The sequence below is a fragment of the Pinus tabuliformis genome, chromosome Q (assembly GCF_031772625.1).
Source record: "Pinus tabuliformis cultivar Carrire ecotype Pingquan chromosome Q, CPIR1, whole genome shotgun sequence".
NCBI lineage: Eukaryota > Viridiplantae > Streptophyta > Pinopsida > Pinales > Pinaceae > Pinus > Pinus tabuliformis.
In genome coordinates this window covers 1,260,988,165-1,261,008,666 of record NC_142296.1, presented here as the reverse complement: position 1 = coordinate 1,261,008,666, position 20,502 = coordinate 1,260,988,165, and positions in this window count along the sequence as shown.

The following is a 20,502-nucleotide window of genomic DNA, read 5'->3' as shown; positions in this document are numbered from 1 at the left end:
GAATGTGCATTGACTATTCAAAATTAAATAAAGCAAACTTAAAAGACCATTTTCATTTTCCTTTCATTGACTAAGTTCTAGATACATTAGTAGGAAAGAAATATTATTTTATCTAGATGGATTCAATGGGTATAATCAAATTCAAATAGCTCTAGATGATCAAGACAAAAAAAACCTTTACATGTTCATGGGGAACGTATGCCTATAAGCTATAACCTTTAGACTATGTAATGCACCTGCCACATTTCAAATGGCAGAATTAGTTATTTTCCTAAACTAATATATGTTTGTTTAGAGATATACATGGATGATTTCTAGTATATGGAAATTCTTCAGTGAGGAAGCCTTAAATAATATGCAAAAAATCCTAATCAAATGTCGTGAAATAGATCTTGCACCAAGTAATGGAAAATGTTTTGTGTTGCTAACTGAACAAATTGTTCTTTGCCACCATGCTTCTCTTGCAAGAATCAAATTCAAGCTAACCAAAATTGAAGTGATTACTAAATTACCAATCCCATCCACTCAAATGGATGTAAGAATTTTTTTGGGACATGCAAGCTACTACTAAAATTCCATAGAAAATTTTAGTAAAACAGCGTTGCCATTGTTCAAATTACTCACAAAAGATGGTGAGTTTTCTTGAAACGTTTATTGTCATATTACTTTCAATATTATTAGGGAAAAACTTTGTATAACACCAGTGCTAAGGGGATCAGATTGGACCCTACCATTTCATATGTCCATGGATGCATTTGCTTCAGCAGTAGGCGAAGTTTTAGGACAACCTATGCCATTAATTTCATTAAAAACTTAACTCCTACTGAACTTAATTATATGGTTACTAAGAAAGAAATGTTGGTTGTTAATCATGCTATTAATAAATATTAGCACTATATTACTGGTTACGAATTTTTTGTTCGCATTGATCACTCTATCATTAGGTGTCACATGATTAAACAAATAACAAATGGAAGGAAAACAAGGTGGATTTTTTACTAAATAAATTCAGTATTGTGATTTTAGATTGACTTGGAAGAGAAAATATGGTTGCAAGTTTTCTTTCTTGTATCATTAATCCTAATGAGACCATTTATGTAAAATATAATTTCCCTGATGAAAAAATATTTCTTATATCTATTCAATCTCCAAGGTTTATTAATTTAGCTAATTATCTATCTATAGGAAAACTAAAATCACATTTTTCACTAAGAGAGAAGAAAAAGATTATTAGACAAAGTGTCAAATATTCATGGATTCAATGGGACCTTTCTACACAAGGCTAGATTTGATTATTAGTAGATGTGTTAGGGAAGAGTGAAATGTTATATATTTTTAAAGCTTGTCATGAATAAGCATGTGGTGGACATTTTGTAGATAAAAGGACTACTTACAAAATAATTCACTTAGGATACTAGTGGCCAACTCTTTTTTGAGATGCCCAAAAGTATGTCAAGATTTGTGATAGTTATCAAGGAATGGGTCATCCAATAGCAGTAGATAAAATGACTCTTCAACCAGAAGTTCTTGTTGAACCTTTCGAAAAATGGGCATTAGACTTTATAGGGGCTATTAATCCCTTGTTAAAGAAGAAGAGGTACATATTACTATGCATTGATTATGTTACCAAATGTGTGGAGGAAAAAGATTTACCAAAAGTAATTGAATAGTCATTAGTAGATCTTTTGTTTGAGGAAATTTCTGTTTGATTTGGAGTTCCAAGGGAAATTATTATTTACCATAGAGAATTTAATTTACATTCAACTTGGTTTATGTAATTATCCAACAATATAATATCAAGCATTGAAATTTTCCTCTTTATCATACATAGGGAAATGGTTAAGTGGAGTCTACAAACAAGGTACTAGAAGAAATTTTATCCAAGACAATTCAACTCCATTGAAAGGATTGAGTAGAAAATATTCCAAGAAGCTTTTTGGGAATATAGAACAATGTGGAGAAATTTTATTGGTTTCACCTTGTATGAATTGATGTATGGTAAGAAAGTCCATACATAACTAGGGGATGTGGGATGGGAGGATTTTATAAATATTTGAGGGTATAAAAAGGGGTATTCAGTAAAAATAGAGAATATATACTAAATATTGGAGTTATTTTTATTAGAAAGATGTATTGAGAGTGGGGTTCAACAAAATGATTTTGAGACGTTTTTATTAATATCTAGTTAAATTAGATGTTTTCTTTAATATCCCATGAATGTAGGTGTTATGAAATAGGCTGATTAAGTGGAGACCTTGTTCTTATTATTTCTTATATATGCTTTCATATAGGTGGTAAACATGGAAAATATTTTAGCAATAATCAACTAAAATAAGGGCCTATCAAATCCATGTAGAAAACCTGAGTATGAAAATCTCTAGAGAAAAGAAATTTTGGGGGAAAGAGTTATTTGGTTTCTCATATATGACCATGGGAAATGATGAGAATTTTAGGGTTTCTAACTGGTCATGTCCTTCCTTGGATATAGATGACAGTTTAGGCTAGAAGTTCCTTATGTTAAGGGGGAGTTGGTGGGAAATTATAAGGTTGTAAGGAGGACCTCATTTCCACTACAATCCATTAATGACATAGAATTTGTATCCATTCAATGTCAATTTTTGTGGGCGAGAATCAAGAATTTTCAATCCAATTTTCCTCCAAAATCACCACTAAGTTCAATATGAATGGGAGGGTGGGCAGTACACAGTGTGGTGAGGAAGAGTTGGAAAAGAGAAGAAGGTAGCATAAATGTGTGAAGTGAAGAGTAGAAGGAATGATGTTAATATTGGGTAAAGATATGGCGAGGAAGCATGTGAAACTCTATCAAGAAGCAACACTGATGGAAAATTGTCATGGCAGAGTTATCTCTAAAAAATCAATGAGCATGTGGGTGAGAAAAGGAATGGAAACAATGAATTCATCTATGCTCCTATTTTACATTCATTCGCTAGGGGTTAAATTACTTCTATCTTTCAAATAATAAATGACAAAGAAAAAATCATGGAGGGGAAATGGTATTGGTATAGGTAATCTCATCCCTTAAAAATTGGACCCCTATGTATGATCCAATAAGAGAGAAGGATAGTATCCATTTATTATGGATGAAAATTCATTCACTTATATTAGAGTTGTGGTTAGAGATGGAGTTAACTATGATATGAAATAGGTTGGGTATGATGTTGGATGTAGATGAAGAAACACATTCTCTAGATAGGACTTCTATGGTGAAAATTTGTGTGGAATTGAACATGGGAGATGGTTTGAATGAATGTACTGATATCTAGGTAATGAATTGTTCATATTGTTAAGATATTGATTATGTAAATATCCCTTTTAGGTGCTCTATATTTCATTTGTATGGCCACCTCAAGAAAACATGCCCTAAAAAATATATGCCTAATAAGTTGATGATGTATAAGTGAGAATGGAAGACACTAAACCTGTGCACTTCCAACTAGAGCAGGTGCAGAGGAATTCTTTTAATCCCTTTTTATTGAAAGGTTAGTCAAATTTTATAGAACTCACTTCAATTATTGTTGAAACAATATTGCAAGAATTGGCTACTAGCCTCTAGTCCCAAAAAAGTGTAGTTAGGGAGCTTGATCAACATGTAAAAGTAGAGTTGGTAATTCACTTGGTGGACCCACTCCCTTTACCTAGAAGAAGGCCTTAACATTTGTGGATATAATTAACATAAATAAAAATCTTCATAGGTGGCCCCTCCTTTTGTGGATTTAGATACCATAAATGAACATGTGTCAAAGGAAAGTTATCCTTCTTAATAATATTCCCTCTAGAAAGTGGGTGAAGGTTCCAAAGTCCCATGGCTTTTTTTCATCTTGAGTAGTAGGATTAACTTCTATGAGTGGAAAACATCATTCCAATTAGATATAGATAACCCATAGGTATCCATGAAGTTAAAATGGTTACAAGTAACAAATGGAGATCAATGAAATAATATGTCCTAATGTTCCTATGTTTTCTCTCTAAATCCCTTGTACTTGTTGGTCTCTTCAAAGTATTTTTGAAGGCTTCCAAGAGGTTCCCTAAGTCACTATATCGGGAATTCCAAGATAGAGATTGAGATAAAGGAACTATGATTGATGCAAAGAATGACCCCAGGCTTTTGTCTTAGGGATTTTTTATAAGCATCCAACCTTGCCTCTGGGGAGTCCCCAAAAAATTATTAGCAATATTGCATCAAATTTCCTCAAGTCTCGATTTTCTCTAGTATTTATTTGTAGATAATATGAGAAAATACCAACATGCTTGATAAACAACTCTACTTTATTATTAGGGAAGCTATGAGCTAATTTTGTAGAGCTTCCAAGAAAATCTCAATGACCAAATGCGAACCTTTTAAAGTATGGATTCGAGGACTTCCCCACCAAAAGCTTAGGGCTACTCCATGGAACACCCATAAAAGTAAAATGTGAAACTTTAAAGCAAGGAAAGGTCAAGGACATCCTTTTTTACTATTACGACTACTCCATGGAATATTTAAACAAGTAATAAAATGACACTTGGTATTAACTAGACAATGAATTGAATGTTCAACTCGCATTATCCTTAAGGAAAATCCATGTAAAATTACAGTCGACATAAAACTATGGATGAATTTAGATGCATTTAAATGTGGAGGTTTTATTACAAAAGCATTGGGGCGTTCTATGGCACACTTAGAGTTAAGAAAGAAAGACCCACCAACTATTCAAGTTATCAGAAAATTAGCAAATTTTATACTAAGTAGAGTTATTAGAAAAAAATGTGTTGATCCAGGAATACCACTTGTTACAATTATCATCATAAAAAATTATATCCCAAATACTTGAATAAATTTAGGTGTAGCTATCATTGTAATGAAAATGGAAACTATGGAACATCTAAAAATATGTACTCTTCAACCAACACACATTGTATTAGAATTATCTAATAGATCTAAGATAATGCCTAGGGGCGTAATATAATAAATCATTTTCTCCTTGAAATACCCTATAGACTTCCTAATTCTTCAACCCAATTCTAATTTAGGAGGACATTCTTTAATTTTAATAAGACCTTGGATGGCAATAGTGATGAATTTATTAGATACAAACTAGGAAATATGACCTTTACAAAAGGTACATAAGCAAACAAGTCACGCTTTATCCCCCCTACAAAAATTGGAAATGAATTAGAACATGTATCATGGCTGGATGAGACTGATTCTGATGGAGAAGTAATTCAACCTATTTTAACAATTGCATTGGCCATGAATATAAAATAACATACTAATGAAAATCTACTCAATCATTTTATATATAATCTTGATTTTGTAGGGCAAACATCATTCTTTAAGAAGCTTTATGTTGATCATCTTTTGGGACAATTTTTTAAAGAAATGTGTATTATGTATACTTTAACGTCTTTGTTTTAGTCCATACTTCCTATAAATTCTATATACCAATCATGTAGTTAAAGCATTGAAATCTACTCTCAAAAATATTTAAATATTAGTTTTGCCTTAGATAAGTCTTATAAAGAACAATTAATTCAGATGTTACAGAAATACTCCAATGCATTTTCCTGGGATTATATGGATAAGAAGGGTATTCATCTAGATACAAGCATTCATCATAACTATATACAAGATAATGTTGAACTTGTTAGGCAGCCGTAGAGAAGAATGAATCAAATTTAAAAGAAATAGTGAAAGAAGAACTTCAAAAATAGTGAAATTTATCTACTTTATCTCAAATACCAAATGAATTTTACCATTTGTAATTATTCCCAAAAAGAACAAAAAATCATGAATGTGTGTTGGCTATTTAGAATTAAATAAATGAAACTTAAAAGACTTTTTTCATTCGCCTTTCATTTACTAGGTTCTAGATACATTAGTAGGAAAGAAATATTTTTTATCTTGATGGATTCAATGGATATAATCAAATTCAAATATCTCTAAAAGATCAAGACAAAAATACATTTACATGTTCATGGGGAATGTATGCCTATAAGGTATAACCATTAGACTATGTAATGCACTTGCCACATTTCAAAGGGAAGTATTACTTATTTTTCTCGACTAATATATGATTTTTTAGAGATGTACATGGGTGATTTTCTAGTATATGTAAATTATTTTGAGAAAGCATTCAAAAATATGCAAAAAGTCCTAATCAAAGGCCGAGAAATAGATATGGTACTAAGTAATGATTTTTTTTTTTTTGTGTTGCTAGTTGAATAAATTGTTCTTGGCCACCATGTTTCTCTTCCATGAATCAAAGTCAAGCTAACCAAAATCAAAGTGATTACTAAATTACCAATCGCATTTATTCAAAGGGATGTACGAAGTTTTTTGGGATATTAACACAAATTTTATACAAAATTTTAGTAAAATAGCCTTTCCATTTTTCAAATTACTCATAAAAGATGTTGAGTTCTCCTAAAATATTGATTGTCATATTACTTTCAATATTCTCAAGTAAAAACTTTCTATAGCACGAGTGCTAAGGGGACTAGATTGGACCTACCATTTCATATATCCATGGATGCATCTGACTCAGTAATAGGAAAAGTTTTAGGACAACATATACCATTTATTTCATTAAAACCTTAACTCCTATTGAACTTAATTATATGGTTATTAAGAAAGAAATGTTGGCAGTTATTCATGTTATTACTAAATTTTAGCACTATATTACTGGTTACAAATTTTATGTTCACATTGATCACTTTATCATTAGGTTCCTTGTGATTAATCTAATAACAAATGGAAGGATAACAAGGTGGATTTATGACTAAATAAATTCAATATTATGATTTTAGATTGACCTGGAAAAGAAAATATAGTTTCCAATTTTCTTTCCTGTATCATTAATCCTAATGAGACCATTTTTGTAAAATATAATTTCTGTGACGAAAAATTATTTCTTATATCTATTCAATCTCCAATGCTTATTGATTTAGCTAACCAGCCTATATCCATCTAAATTTGTATCTATCATGCGCTGAGAGGGATCAAATCCCTCGAGGTGCAAACCTTCTTTCTGGAGTGTATAATTTGAGGAAAGGAATGCACCTCGAGGGATTTGATCCCTCTCATCACATGATAGATCTAGAGTTAGATGGATCTAGGTTGGTTCCAGCTAAGGGAAGGAATGTCACATTTTTAGATAATCATTACTATGTATATGTTTGAGATAAACTTCATACTTTGAAATTTACATTATGTTTTCTTTGCTTGACATGACCATATCATTCTCTTCTTTAATTTAGTCTATGTTTCTTTCCTTGAATGGTTTGTACATTTTTGTTTGGATGTTTTGAGTGGTTTGTGTGTGTCTATGTTTGGATGCTTTGAGTGGTTTGTGTGTTTGGATATGGATGGTAATGTTTATGAATGTTACAGTTGTTGTGTTATATTTCTATATGTGTATGTAATTGTCTATTAGTAATTAGTTGGTGATGAAGAAGGGAGATAATCTTGTCAATAGTTTGTAGGAGGATTGATACTACACATCTATTTCATTTAGTTTTAGGTATCACAACTTTTGACAACTAATTAATTCTTAATAGTGTCCCTCCAGGTATTATTAAATATATCTTGAAGAGTAGTTTTAATTTTAAATTTGCTCAATTACCTCAGTATGTTAAGATGATAGATATTGTTAATAACTTTAATGATGAAATAAAAATTTTGACTGCAAAGTGACAATGTAATAGTGTTGAATGGCAGAAAATGTGAATAATAAGAATGTAGTCAATTACAAATAGTCTTCGTTGTGATCAATCTCAAACTATTTTCTTCTACTATTCTTATTGTCACCCATGTTAGTTTTTCCATCTTTTCATATCGATTATATGAAAAGGGTAGTTGAAATCATAAACCATTCAAATCTTTAACTCAAGCTATTGTAGTAAACATCTTACGTTGTCTCTCTTGCTCTCCAATATTAATAGGTTGAATTGTTATAAAAACAAAAATCAATGAACATTGTCAATAATTTTTTGTGTTTACATTAAAATGAATAACATTGTTAATCCAATCACTTTAAAATTAATGTACCATCATACATCCAGTTACATCAAATCAGAAATCAACAACTACACTGAAATCAATGCATCTAATGCAAGTAATCAAATAGGAGTAGAAAACATCTACACTGAAATCAATGCATCTAATGCAAACAATTAAATAGGATTAGAAAAAAACATCTACACTAAAATCATTGCATATAGTGCAAGTAATCAAATATAATCAGAAATCAACATCTAGACTAAAATCAATGCATCTAGTGCAAGAAATCAAATAGAATTAGAAAAAATCTACATTGAAATCAATGCATCTAGTCCAAGCAATCAAATATCATTATAAATCAACATCATGGAGGGGAAATGGTATTGGTATAGTTCAATCTCATCCCTTAAAAATTAGACCCCTATGTATGATCCAATGAAAGAGAAGGATAGTATCCATTTATTACGGATGAAAATGCATTCACTTACATTAGAGTTGTGGTTAGAGATGGAGTTAACTATGATATGAAATAGGTTGGGTATGATTTTGGATGTAGATGAAGAAACACATTCTCTAGATAAGACTTCTATGGTGAAAATTTGTGTGGAATTGAACATGGGAGATGGTTGGAATGAATGTACTTATTGTTAAGATATTGATTATGTAAATATCCCTTTTAGGTGCTATATATTTCATTTGTATGGCCACCTCAAGAAAACATGACCTAAAAAAATATGCCTAATAAATTGGTGATGTATAAGTGAGAATGGAAGACATTAAACCTATGCACTTCCAACTAGAGGAGGTGAAGAGGAATTCTTTTAGTCCCTTTTTATTGAAAGGTTAGTCAAATTTTGTAGAACTCACTTCAATTATTGTTGAAACAATATTGCAAGAATTGGCTACTAGCCTCTAGTCCCAAAAAAAGTGTAGTTAGGGAGCTTGAGTCAAAATGTAAAAGTAGAGTTGGTAATTCACTTGGTGGACCCACTCCCTTTACCTAGAAGAAGACCTTAACCTTTGTGGATGTAATTAACATAAAGAAAAATATTCATAGGTGGCCCCTCCTTTTGTGGATTTAGACACCATAAATAAACAAGTGTCAAAGGAAAGTTATCCTTCTTAATAATATTCCCTCTAGAAAGTGGGTGAAGGTTCCAAAGTCCCATGGTTTCTTTTTCATCTTGAGTAGTAGGATTAACTTCTATGAGGGGAAAACATCATTCCAATTAGATATAGGTAACCCATAGGTATCCATGAAGTTAAAATGGTTACAAGTAACAAATGGAGATCAATGAAAAAATATGTCCTAGTGTTCCTATGTTTTCTCTCTAAATCCCTTGTACTTGTTGGTCTCTTCAAAGTATTTTTGAAGGCTTCCAAGAGGTTCCCCAAGTCACTATATCGGGAATTTCAAGATAGAGCTTGAGATAAAGGAACTATGATTGATGCAAAGAATGACCCCAGGCTTTTGTCCTAGGGATTTTTTATAAGCATCCAACCTTACCTCTAGGGAGTCCCCAAAAAATTATTAGCAATATTGCATCAAATTTCCTCAAGTCTCGATTTTATTCGTTATTGATTTATAGATAATATGAGAAAATACAAACATTCTTGATAAACAACTCTACTTTATTATTAGGGAAGCTATGAGCTAATTTTGTAGAGCTTCAAAGGAAATCTCAATGACCAAATGTGAACCTTTTAAAGTATTGAGTCGAGGACTTCCCCACCAAAAACTCAGGGCTACTCCATGGAACACCCATAAAAGTAAAATGTGAAACTTTAAAGCAAGGAAAAGTCAAGGACTTCCTTGTTGACTGTTACGACTACTCCATGGAATACTTAAACAAGTAATAAAGTGACACTTGGCATTAACTAGACAATGAATTTGAATGTTCAACTCACATTATCATTAAGGAAAATCCATGTAAAATTCAATTCCACATAAAACTATGGATGAATTTAGATGCATTTAAATGTAGAGGTTTTATTACAAAAGCAATGGGGTGTTCTATGGCATACTTAGAGTTGATGAGCCCCAGAAATGGGTAATTATATGGGCTCATTTTGCCTCTTAATTCGACTTAATCCACCATTCTCATTAGTTTATTGCATGTTTTTGAATATATTTATGCTAATAGAGTGAATTGGGTTAGTCATTTTTCCATGTAGTCTAATGTGTGCTTTATGCATATTTTTTGGTCAATTTTGGACAAAGTTAAGGGATTTATGAGCAAATGGCAGCAAATACTTAAGGAAAACAGGGAAGAGAATTTTTAGGGGGGTGTATCCTTCATTTATGACCCCTCTCCTCGAATCCTCCATCAGCAACTTGGAGCACAAAGGTCCACATTGATGTATCCAATGGGTAGCCGAGCAAGTAAAGAAGGACTGCTGTTTATCTCCAGTTTTGGGAAGCCGAGCTCCTTGATTTTAGGAGGACTGTTGGAGGACTCCATTTGTATAAATAAGGGGGCTTAGAGCCTCAGTAGGTTAGCCAATCATTAGTATAATTTTCGCACTTTTGTGCAGCACTTGTTCAGCTCATTTTCGAGTTCCTTTTTGAGAACAGTTTATGTAATGTGACTTTGACTTTTGATAATGGAGATGAAACAGTTTTTGAGCCAACACTGATCTCTTTCAGAGGGCTGAAGCTCTTGGGTTAGGGCCCAAACCAAGCTACCCAACATCTCTTGCTTTGTACTTATATGTTTTTACTTCAGTCCACAAGTTAATTTTTGTTACATAGATTCATTTTACTTTGTTTAGATTAGGTTGCTTTTGATGGTTTGCATAGTTGCTTTTGTTTCAGTTGCTGAAGTAGGCTAATACAGGGATAGGTTAAGATTCGAAAAGGTAACCAACAGGCCCTGATCTCTTTTTTCCCTTCCTGGGATCATGATTTGAGGTCAAGGCACTACTGCTGCCACCAAAAACACAGTTTTTCTCTTCCATGCAATTTCTGGTGTGATGACTTGATTTGGAAAGATCAATGTATTTCTTCAGATTCAGTTGCCTAGATCATTTCCTATTCTTTTACGATATATCCCTCTACATGATTTTCTGTTCAAAGGTTACTGTTCAACATTTTCTGTTTGTAGGTCAGAAATTAGGTCAAGCTAGAGAAAGTTCTGTTTTCATGGTATAGTTAGTCATTTCTTTGATTAGTTTTTGTAAGTAGATGTGCAGATCTCTTGCAGGACACCTCAGCTCACCATACATCCATAACGTAGCAGCACTAGATCACTTCTCAAAGATTTCCCAAGTCATTCGTAACATTTCGCCAATCTTCCCTAATTTTTGTGTTTCTCCATAAGCTGCCCTCTTGCCATTTGATAAAATCCAACCATCATGTTCCCTCTTGATCTTCCTTGACAAGCTCCAAACACCTCAACACCTTCATCTACCCTTCAGTTACCCTTTCCCATCATTTTCCACCTTCAAATTTCCAAAAATAGCTCTGAGCCTCCTCTTGTAGATCCCTTGCAGCCTCCTGTATAATTCCCTGTAAGTGGTTTTTCAAAATCCGATTACAATGGAAGTCTTCAGAAGGGTACTAGGGGCTTCTTAGGACCTCTCCACAACTTCCTCCACTTCTACAAAAACCAAGTCCATCTTCCTTCGCCACCAAACCTTTGCAAAATCACAGCTAGATAAATTACTTGCATAATAATTTCACATAAAAACACTCAAAAGCACAAAAAGATGTATTCTTCTCATTTATTTTCAAAAGTAGCTTGAATAAATGTAATTTACCTTTTTCGGTGGTCAATGGCACTCATTGCATTAGTTTCCATCTCTTTTTCTGCAAAAGTAGGGTTAGTTGGATAAATTAGGGTTTGTCAGGGTTTGCCTTACATTCCAGTCTTCTTTCTCTTTCTGCAAGTAGAATAGTCCTCGTAGAGTTAGCTTTCTTTCATCACAATTAAAAGCTTCTTCTGAGAATTCATAGAAGTTGGCTTAAGCTCCTAGTGATCTTGCGCTAGTTGACCAAGTGACAGGCTACAGTAAGAGCTAGTACTTGTGCATACAACATTGTCGCTTCCAAGTTTGTTACGAACTAACGAGTTGATAAAAGTAAAGTAGGAAGCCCCAGGAGTTGCAACATTATTGCTGCAATACTGATGCTCACCACTTTTTGGCACCGTTACTGGGGAAGCGTCAGAGTATTTTGTGATTACTACTTTTCTTCTATTTTCTCCTACTACATTCTACTAAGTAGTTTATTTGAGCAAACTTGTGGGGTTGCCATGGGCTTATCCCTATCCCCTGTAGTTGCTAATCGTTTTATGGAAGATTTTGAATCTAAAGCTCTAAACTCAACCTGCCGTCTACCCAAGCTTCGGAAAAGATATGTAGATGACACTAATGTCATCTGGTCTCACGGCCAAGAGGAGTTGGATCTCTTCTTCGACCATCTCAATAGTCAATCCTCAGCCATTAAGTTCACTAAGGAACAAGAAGTCGATGGCTGCCTCCCTTTCCTTGATATTCTTATCTCTAAGAATAAGGATGGTTCCCTCTCCCACCGAGTGTTTCGTAAGAAAACTCATACAGAGCAGTATCTTCATGCTAGTTCCCACCATTTCCCGGCCCAGAAGTTGGGGGTTCTCAACACCCTTGCGACTTGGGCCTTAAGGATCTCTGATGAAAAGAGCTTCGAGGAGGAGAAATCCCATCTCCTTAATGTCTTTGTGGAGAACGGTTACAGCAGACACTTGGGACAAAAGGCTTTCCTCAAAGCTGCTAAGAATTCGTTAACCAAAAGAGGACCTAAAGAACAGATTCTTGGTGTACATCTTCCATTTGTTCAAGGGACCACGGACAAGATTGCGAGGATTCTTAAGAAGCATAATGTCCCCACAACATTTAGACCTCTTAACACCATTCGTAAGTCCCTCAGATCTGTGAAGGATCCTATTGACCCCAAGGACATGAAAGGGGTTTATATTATTCCCTGTTCATGTGGGACCCCCTATATTGGTGAGACTGGTCGCTCCATTAATCAAAGGATTAGTGAGCACATAGCTGACCTTAAGCATATGAGAACCAAGTCTTCCGCTTTAGCAGAGCATGTGGAGAAAACCAATCATCATGTCTGCATTGAGGAAGCTAGTGTGATTGCTAGAGTGTCGCAATTCCATCATCGGAAGTTTAGGGAAGCCCTTGAGATTGAAAAAAGGCCGAACAATCTCAATAGAGAGGATGGCTGGAAGATCAGTAGTTGCTGGGTCCCAGCCCTCTCCTCCTAGTAGTTCTCTTCCTTTTCTCCCCCTCCCTTCAATAAGCTTTTAATTAATTTTTAATATGGTAATATTTTTCTAACACTTGAATTCTCTAGTATTTTATTCATTTAAAAACTCTTTGACGATTAATTTAAACTTAATTTATTTTATAATTAATTGATAAAATTAAATTAAAATTAATCTATTTTATAATTAATTAATATACTATTTAAATTGACTATTAATTAATTTCTAATATTGTAAACACTTGATATTTATATTTCTAAAAACTCTTTGACTATGAATATAAAATTAATTGTATTTTAATTTATAAAAAGTTATTAAAATATTTTTCTATCATTTAAAAAACTCTTTTAAACGTAATTTATTTTATAATTAATTTATGAAATTAATTTAAATTAATCTATTTTATAATTATTTAAAACTAATATACTATTTAAATAGATTATTAATTAATTTCTAATAATTTTCCAACACTTATAATTCTAAAAACTCTTTGACTATGAAGATAAAATTAATTTTATTTTAATTCCTTTAACTCATATTTTAATTGAAATATAATTAACTATTACTCTATTTTTATAACTAGCTAATATTTATATAAGAACTTGGATATCTAACAATTTTAAATTAATGTATTTTTTGTGTTTTACTTATTCTAACAATTTTAAGTTAATTTATTTTAATATATATCTATATATGTCCCTTTAACTTATATTAAAATTTAATTAACTATTTATAGATCACTCTATTTTTAATATTTTTGAAAATAATTTAATTTATGATAATATATTAATTCTAATATATATTTATAATGGTCCACTTACATTTATAACCATATTAACTTATTTAAATAAATAAAGTTTTTACCCCTTATCAAAGTCAAACTAGCCGTTTCCCAGTCAAATCTAGCTGTTGTCATTTTAGCTGTTACCTTGTTTGGAAAATTGGGTCATGGGATATTTTGCCTTGTCTATTTAATGTGCAAAGCGAGATCTACTCATTCAACTTGTCCTGACGATGAACCACACTAGTTGGTTCGAAACGCGTTGACAAAAGTATCTCTATGTGATTTTTGCCGAAGATTCTTCAAAAATTTGATATGGATCATAGAAGCCTAAATTCAATAAAAGTAGAGTAGTTTTTCTTTCGATTTCGGAATTTCCTTGCTTTCATTTCAATTCTGCAATTTCCATTTCAGCAAAAGTAGATTAGCTCTTTCAATTCCGCAATTTCCATTTCAGCAAAAGTAGATTAGCCCTCTCAATTCTGCAATTTCCATTTCAGCAAAAGTAGATTAGTTATTTCCTCGCTTTCATTTCAATTCTGTAATTTCATTTTAGCAAGTTCATTTCAGTTGTTGCAATTTGTTTGTTCAATCAATTTCAGTTTTGCAGGTATCAGCAGAAAAAAAAAAAAAAAAAAAATCACACAAAAAGAGATTTCCTTTCATGCCTCATAGGAACAGAGGTAATTCAGGAAAATTCCTACCCAACACCCCCACCACATCACAAAGTCACCCTTTTCTCTTCTTCGGTGGTAGTGATCCAAAAGAACCTATAGGTGAACCACTAGAGATATACGAAGATCCTATAGCAGAAGAAGAGCAAGAAACCATCCCTCCTGAGACCATGGCTGAAAACAGAAACGTTAGAGGGAATGGGGAAAGAGTAGAGGGTACCTTTCCCATCTGAGAGACCAATGTGGACACTAAAATGAAGAACATAAGTCCTTTAGCCTTACCTCACTTCCATGGCTTGACTACTGAAGATCCTGATACCTTTTTGTTTGAATTTGCTGTTATCCGTTGAACCTATGACTATGCAGAAGATGAGCAGAAGTTGAAACTATATCCTTCTACCCTCAAGGATGTAGCATTGCGCTGGTTCATGGGGTTACTTGGCAACAGAATCACAACTTAGGCTCAAATGCAGCAAGCCTTTAATAACAAATACCGGGACTACTGTAGGTCAAAGGATACCAAGGAAGAAATCTTTCGAATGACCATGGGAAGTGATGAATCCTTGGAAGATTATGAAGAGAGGTTTCAACTTAGTTATAAAAGGGCCAGGTGCACACTTTACCTTGAATCTCTGAAGTTGGTCCTGCTCAGAGGAGTCTTGGAAGACCTTCTAGATACCCTCTATTTTTTGGCTGGGGGGGACATCTACCAACTACCTTATGAAGACATAAAGATTGTGTTTAGAAACCATTCTAGGGCAGCCAGGAAGAGAGGTAGGGAAAGTCAACCCCTAACCAATACATCCTCATCCAATTCATCCCTTAGAGGTGAATTTGGAAATCTGTTGGAATATTTCAAGAGCGAGATGACGCAGACTCTTGCCATGCAAATGGATACCTTGCATATCAAAAGGAAACAAGAAGAACCAGAAAGGGCCTTGGCCATTTTTTGTCCTAGGTGCACTAGAAGGCATCCTAGGAATAAATGTCCATTGAACACTATAGAAGTGTGTTCAGTTTGTGAAGAAGACCATTCTACTAATCAGTGCCCTTCCTTGCCCAGACTTAAAGTTGCATACCAGGAGGCCGAAGGAGCCACTGAACCAGTATATTTCATGAACCATAGGTGGCCACATGGGCCCAGACCTTACCAACATGGAATGCAAGGGACATCCCAGACATATTACAACCCCAATCAAGCCACTTCCATGTCTTCTTGGGGTCCCCCTGCTCATACTTCCTGGTCGACACCCCCTCCTTGGTCATATCCATATTAATACCATGCTCAACCAGCTTCTCATTCATTTCACTCTTATGCTCAGCCACAGCCTCAGTGGAATGCACCTCATCAGGGGTGGAGGCCCCAGTACAACTCTCCTCCCACTCTTTTGCCTCCACCACCTGCTCAACCACAACCATTGCCTCCTACTCCACCAAGGCAACCCCAAATACCTGCTCAACCAAACCCAAACCCGAACAATAGACAGGGCTAACAGGTATATAGTGGGGAACCATCATGCCCAACCTATGTTATGCAGATTCAGGAGATTAACCTACGATCTGGGAAGGTTCACCCAGATAACCAGCCTCCCCCTAAGGAGATGAGGAAGAAAAAGAGGAAAGTGAACCTAAAGCCACTCCACCCTTTCTTGAGAGATTATCTGGAATGACACAACCTACTCGAGAAGAAACTGAATTTCTGGGATAATTGAAACAATTATGTGTAAAGATACCACTTCTCCAAGCCATAAAGGATGTGCCTATATACAACAAGATGATCAAGGAGAAGTGCTTCAAGCACCCAGGCAGGCGCAAGAGAGATGATCTAACTATTAATGTCATAGGACAACTGTCCAACCTGATGTTGGGGCAGGTAATCTGTCTGAAATATCTAGACCCTGGAAGCCCTGTAGTCGATGTCCACATCAATGGCACCATAATCCCCCATACCTTGATTGATCTAGGGGCTGCCATTAATGTGATGACTAAGGACACTATGCTCAAGCTCAACCTTCAGGGCTCCCTGAGAAAGACCACAATAGTACTACAGCTAGCAGACTGCTCCACCGTGACCCCTGAAGGGATTGTGGAAGATGTAATGGTCTCCATCAATTCTTGGGAGTACCCTATTGATTTCCTGGTTCTCCAACCAAAGTCAAAGCTCACTGGGTATCCTCTCATCCTGGGAAGACCCTGGTTGGCTACTGCAGATGCCTACATCATTTGTCGAGCTGGGAACATGATAATCAAGAATGGGCATATGTCCAAGTAGCTAGTCCTATATCCTCCTGCCCAACCTCTGTTAGAACAAGATTTACCTCTCTGGTTTGAGGAGGAAGATGAGGATGAAGTCTATTTCGCACCACTGTGTGTAGTGGAAGCTACCATGTGGGGGGGGGGGGGGGGGGGGGGGGGGGCACAAACCGAGGATGATCTTATTGAAAACTTGATTCATAATCCACCCCCCAGTGTGTTGCCATTAGAAGAGCTGGTGGAAGAAACCCAAGACAATCCTTTAGTTGATCTCTATGTGGCTGACCCGACCTCTCTCCGAGTTAAGAATATGGAATTCGGCCCAGAAAGAACCTTGAAAATAAACTCATCCCTATCCACCTCTTAGGAGAAAGAGTTGTGTAGCTTATTAAGAAACCACTTGGATGCTTTTGCTTGGTGCTATAAGGAGATGAAGGGAGTGCACCCTTCAGTCTATACTCATCACATTTACATTAAGGAAGATTGAAAACCAGTCAAGCAGCCTCAAAGGAGGATGAATCCAACCCTTAAGGACATTGTCAAAGAAGAACTGCAGAAGTTACTGGATGCAGGATTCATCTATCCTATCGCTGATAGCGAATGGGTCTCTCCATTGGTGCTAGTGCCAAAGAAAAATGGGAAGTGGAGAATCTGTGTTGATTATCGGAAACTAAACAAGGCCACCAAGAAGGACCATTTCCCTTTGCATTTCATAGATCAAGTGTTAGATGGCCTGGTAGGGAAGAAGTTTTTTTCCTTCCTAGATGGGTTTAGCGGGTACAACCAGATCCAAATCAGCCCGAAAGACCAAGATAAGACCACTTTCACTTGTCCTTGGGGTGCCTTTGCATATTGGGTCCTTCCTTTTGGATTGTGCAATGCTCCCGCCACTTTCTAGAGAGCAGCATTGAGTATATTTGCTGAACTGGTTCATGATGCAGTGGAAATATATATGGATGACTTTACCCCTTATGGTTCTAACTTCCAGGAAGCGTTTTCTAACCTGGGAAAAGTTTTGGACAAGTGTATTGAAATGAACCTATCCCTCAGTCCTGAAAAATGTGAATTCTTGATGACTGAAGGGACTGTGCTAGGTCATGCAATCTCTCAGCAAGGATTACAGGTGGACCCCAACAAAATTTCCATCATCCAAAGGGTCCCACCTCCTCAAAAGGTAAGAGAATTTCAAATTTTCCTAGGTTTAGTAGGGTATTATAGAAGATTCATTAAGGATTTCAGTAAGCTAACCTCTCCATTGTTTGGTCTTTTGGGAAAGATGCTGAGTTCATATGGACTGACAACTGTCAAGAAGCTTTGGATACCTTGAAAAGTAAACTGGTGACTGCCCCAATTTTGAGAGGTCCGAATTGGGCACTACCTTTCCACATTCATACAGATTCCTCGAACAAAGCGATAGGAGCAGCCTTAGGGAAAGTTGATGAGAATCTGCCTTATGCCATATATTTTGTAAGTAAAACCTTGTCAAAGGCAGAATTAAACTACACTGTAACCAAAAAGGACCTCATAGTTGTAGTCCATTTCCTAAATAAGTTTAGACACTACATCAACAGCTATCAAACATTTGTACACACTGATCATGTTACAATTAGGTATTTAATGAACAAACCAGATGTAAATGATGCATTATTAGATGGTTGCTTTTATTGCAGCAATTTGATTTAACCATTGTTGATAAGCCGAGTAAGGAAAATGTTGTTGTTGATTTTTTGTCTAGAATAGATCTGCCTATAGGTGAAGAAGGAATGGTGGATGATCAAATGCCATATGAACACCTATTTTCTATCTCAATACGCTCTCCATGGTTTACTTGGTTTCTGCACAGTTCCCGCCACACCTGTCCTCAAAAGAGAAGAGCAAAGATTGTGAGGAAAAGTACCCCTTTCACTTGGATTGGGGGCAATCTCTTCAAACTTGGCCCATATCAGGTTTTGAGGAGATGTGTCAGGGAGGAGGAAGTTTTTGACATTCTCCTTACCTGTCATGATGGGCCCTATGGGGGCCATTTTGCAACAAAGAGGACTGCCTTCAAAATCTTGTAAGCAGGTTACTATTGGCCCACTCTTAATCAAGATGTAAGGCGATATATCAGCCAATGTGATCGGTGTCAAAGGGATGGGGAAACCTACTCCAAGGGATGAGATGCCCCTGCAACCTCAAGTGACTCTCGAGCCATTTGAGAAGTGGGGCATGGATTTTGTGGGTCCTGTCAACCCTCCTTCAAAGCAGAAATCTTATATCATCGTGTGCACTGATTATCTGACAAAATGGGCAGAAACAAAGGTTATCAAGGCAGCAACGAAAGAAAAAGTAGCTGATTTTTTGAGAAATAATATATTCTACAAGTTTGGATATCCAAGAGAATTAGTCATAGATCAAGGGAGTCAGTTTACCTCCAATCTGATCGAAGACTTGCTCACACATCACAAAATTAAGCACAAAACTTCCACCCCTTACCATTCGCAAGCAAATGGATAGGTGGAAGTGACTAATAGAGCTTTGGAAGGGATTTTGACCAAGGTAGTGAGTAGCAGCAGAAAATATTGGGCAGATCGATTGGTTGAGGCCACCTGGGCCTATAACACCACCTAGAATATGACCACAGGGTTCACACCCTATGAGCTAGTCTATGGGAAGAAGGCTTTGCTGTCAATAGAATTTGAATATAACACACTAAGGATGGCAGCTCAGCTGGACCTAGATCTCAGTCATGCACAAAAGGAAAGGTTACTCCAGCTAAATGGATTAGATGAACAAAGATTGTCGGCCCTTCTCCACTCAGAGGTAGTCCAGATTCAAAGGAAAATATGGCATGACAGACACCTCAAAGAGAAACAATTCCAGGAAGGAGATTGGGTGCTGTATGATTCAAGGTATAAAGATTTCAAGGGAAAACTGAGGACAAGATGGTTGGGACCGTACACAGTAGAAAGGTGCAATGACAATGGTTCAGTTTTGATCAGGACCATCGATGAAGAAGCCATCCCCATGCTTGTCAATGGGCATAGGTTGAAAATCTACAGGAAGCCCCTCTCCAAGCAAGAATTCATTGAGAATTTGAGTAAAACAGTGTTGATAGTGGAGAAAGTCTTTGCCTCCACTCCACCCACACCCTAAAAAAAAAAAAAAAAAATGAGGAGAAGAAAAGATCCCTGGATGAAAACCTCCCCTTGGAGGCACCCAGGGCAGGCAGTGAGGGTGAAAACCTCCTAGAGTTGCCCCAACTGTCTCTAAAAAAAAAAAAGGAAGAAGAGAAAAAAAAGGAACAGAAAAATTAACTTCTTTTGAATGCATTGCAGGTTGCAGGATGGCCATAGAAGAAAAAGGGACATGGCCAAGTTGAATACACCTCTGATATACCATTTCTCCATCACTATTATCTTTTCCCATTCCCTAGTCTCACTTGTTCTAGAAAACTATGCATCCTACAGGAGGCTCTGTGCATTCTACAGGAGGCTCCTATAGAAATCATAAAGAACTCAAAATCAAGTCAAGAAAAGGATCAAAGGGCTAGAAACTTGT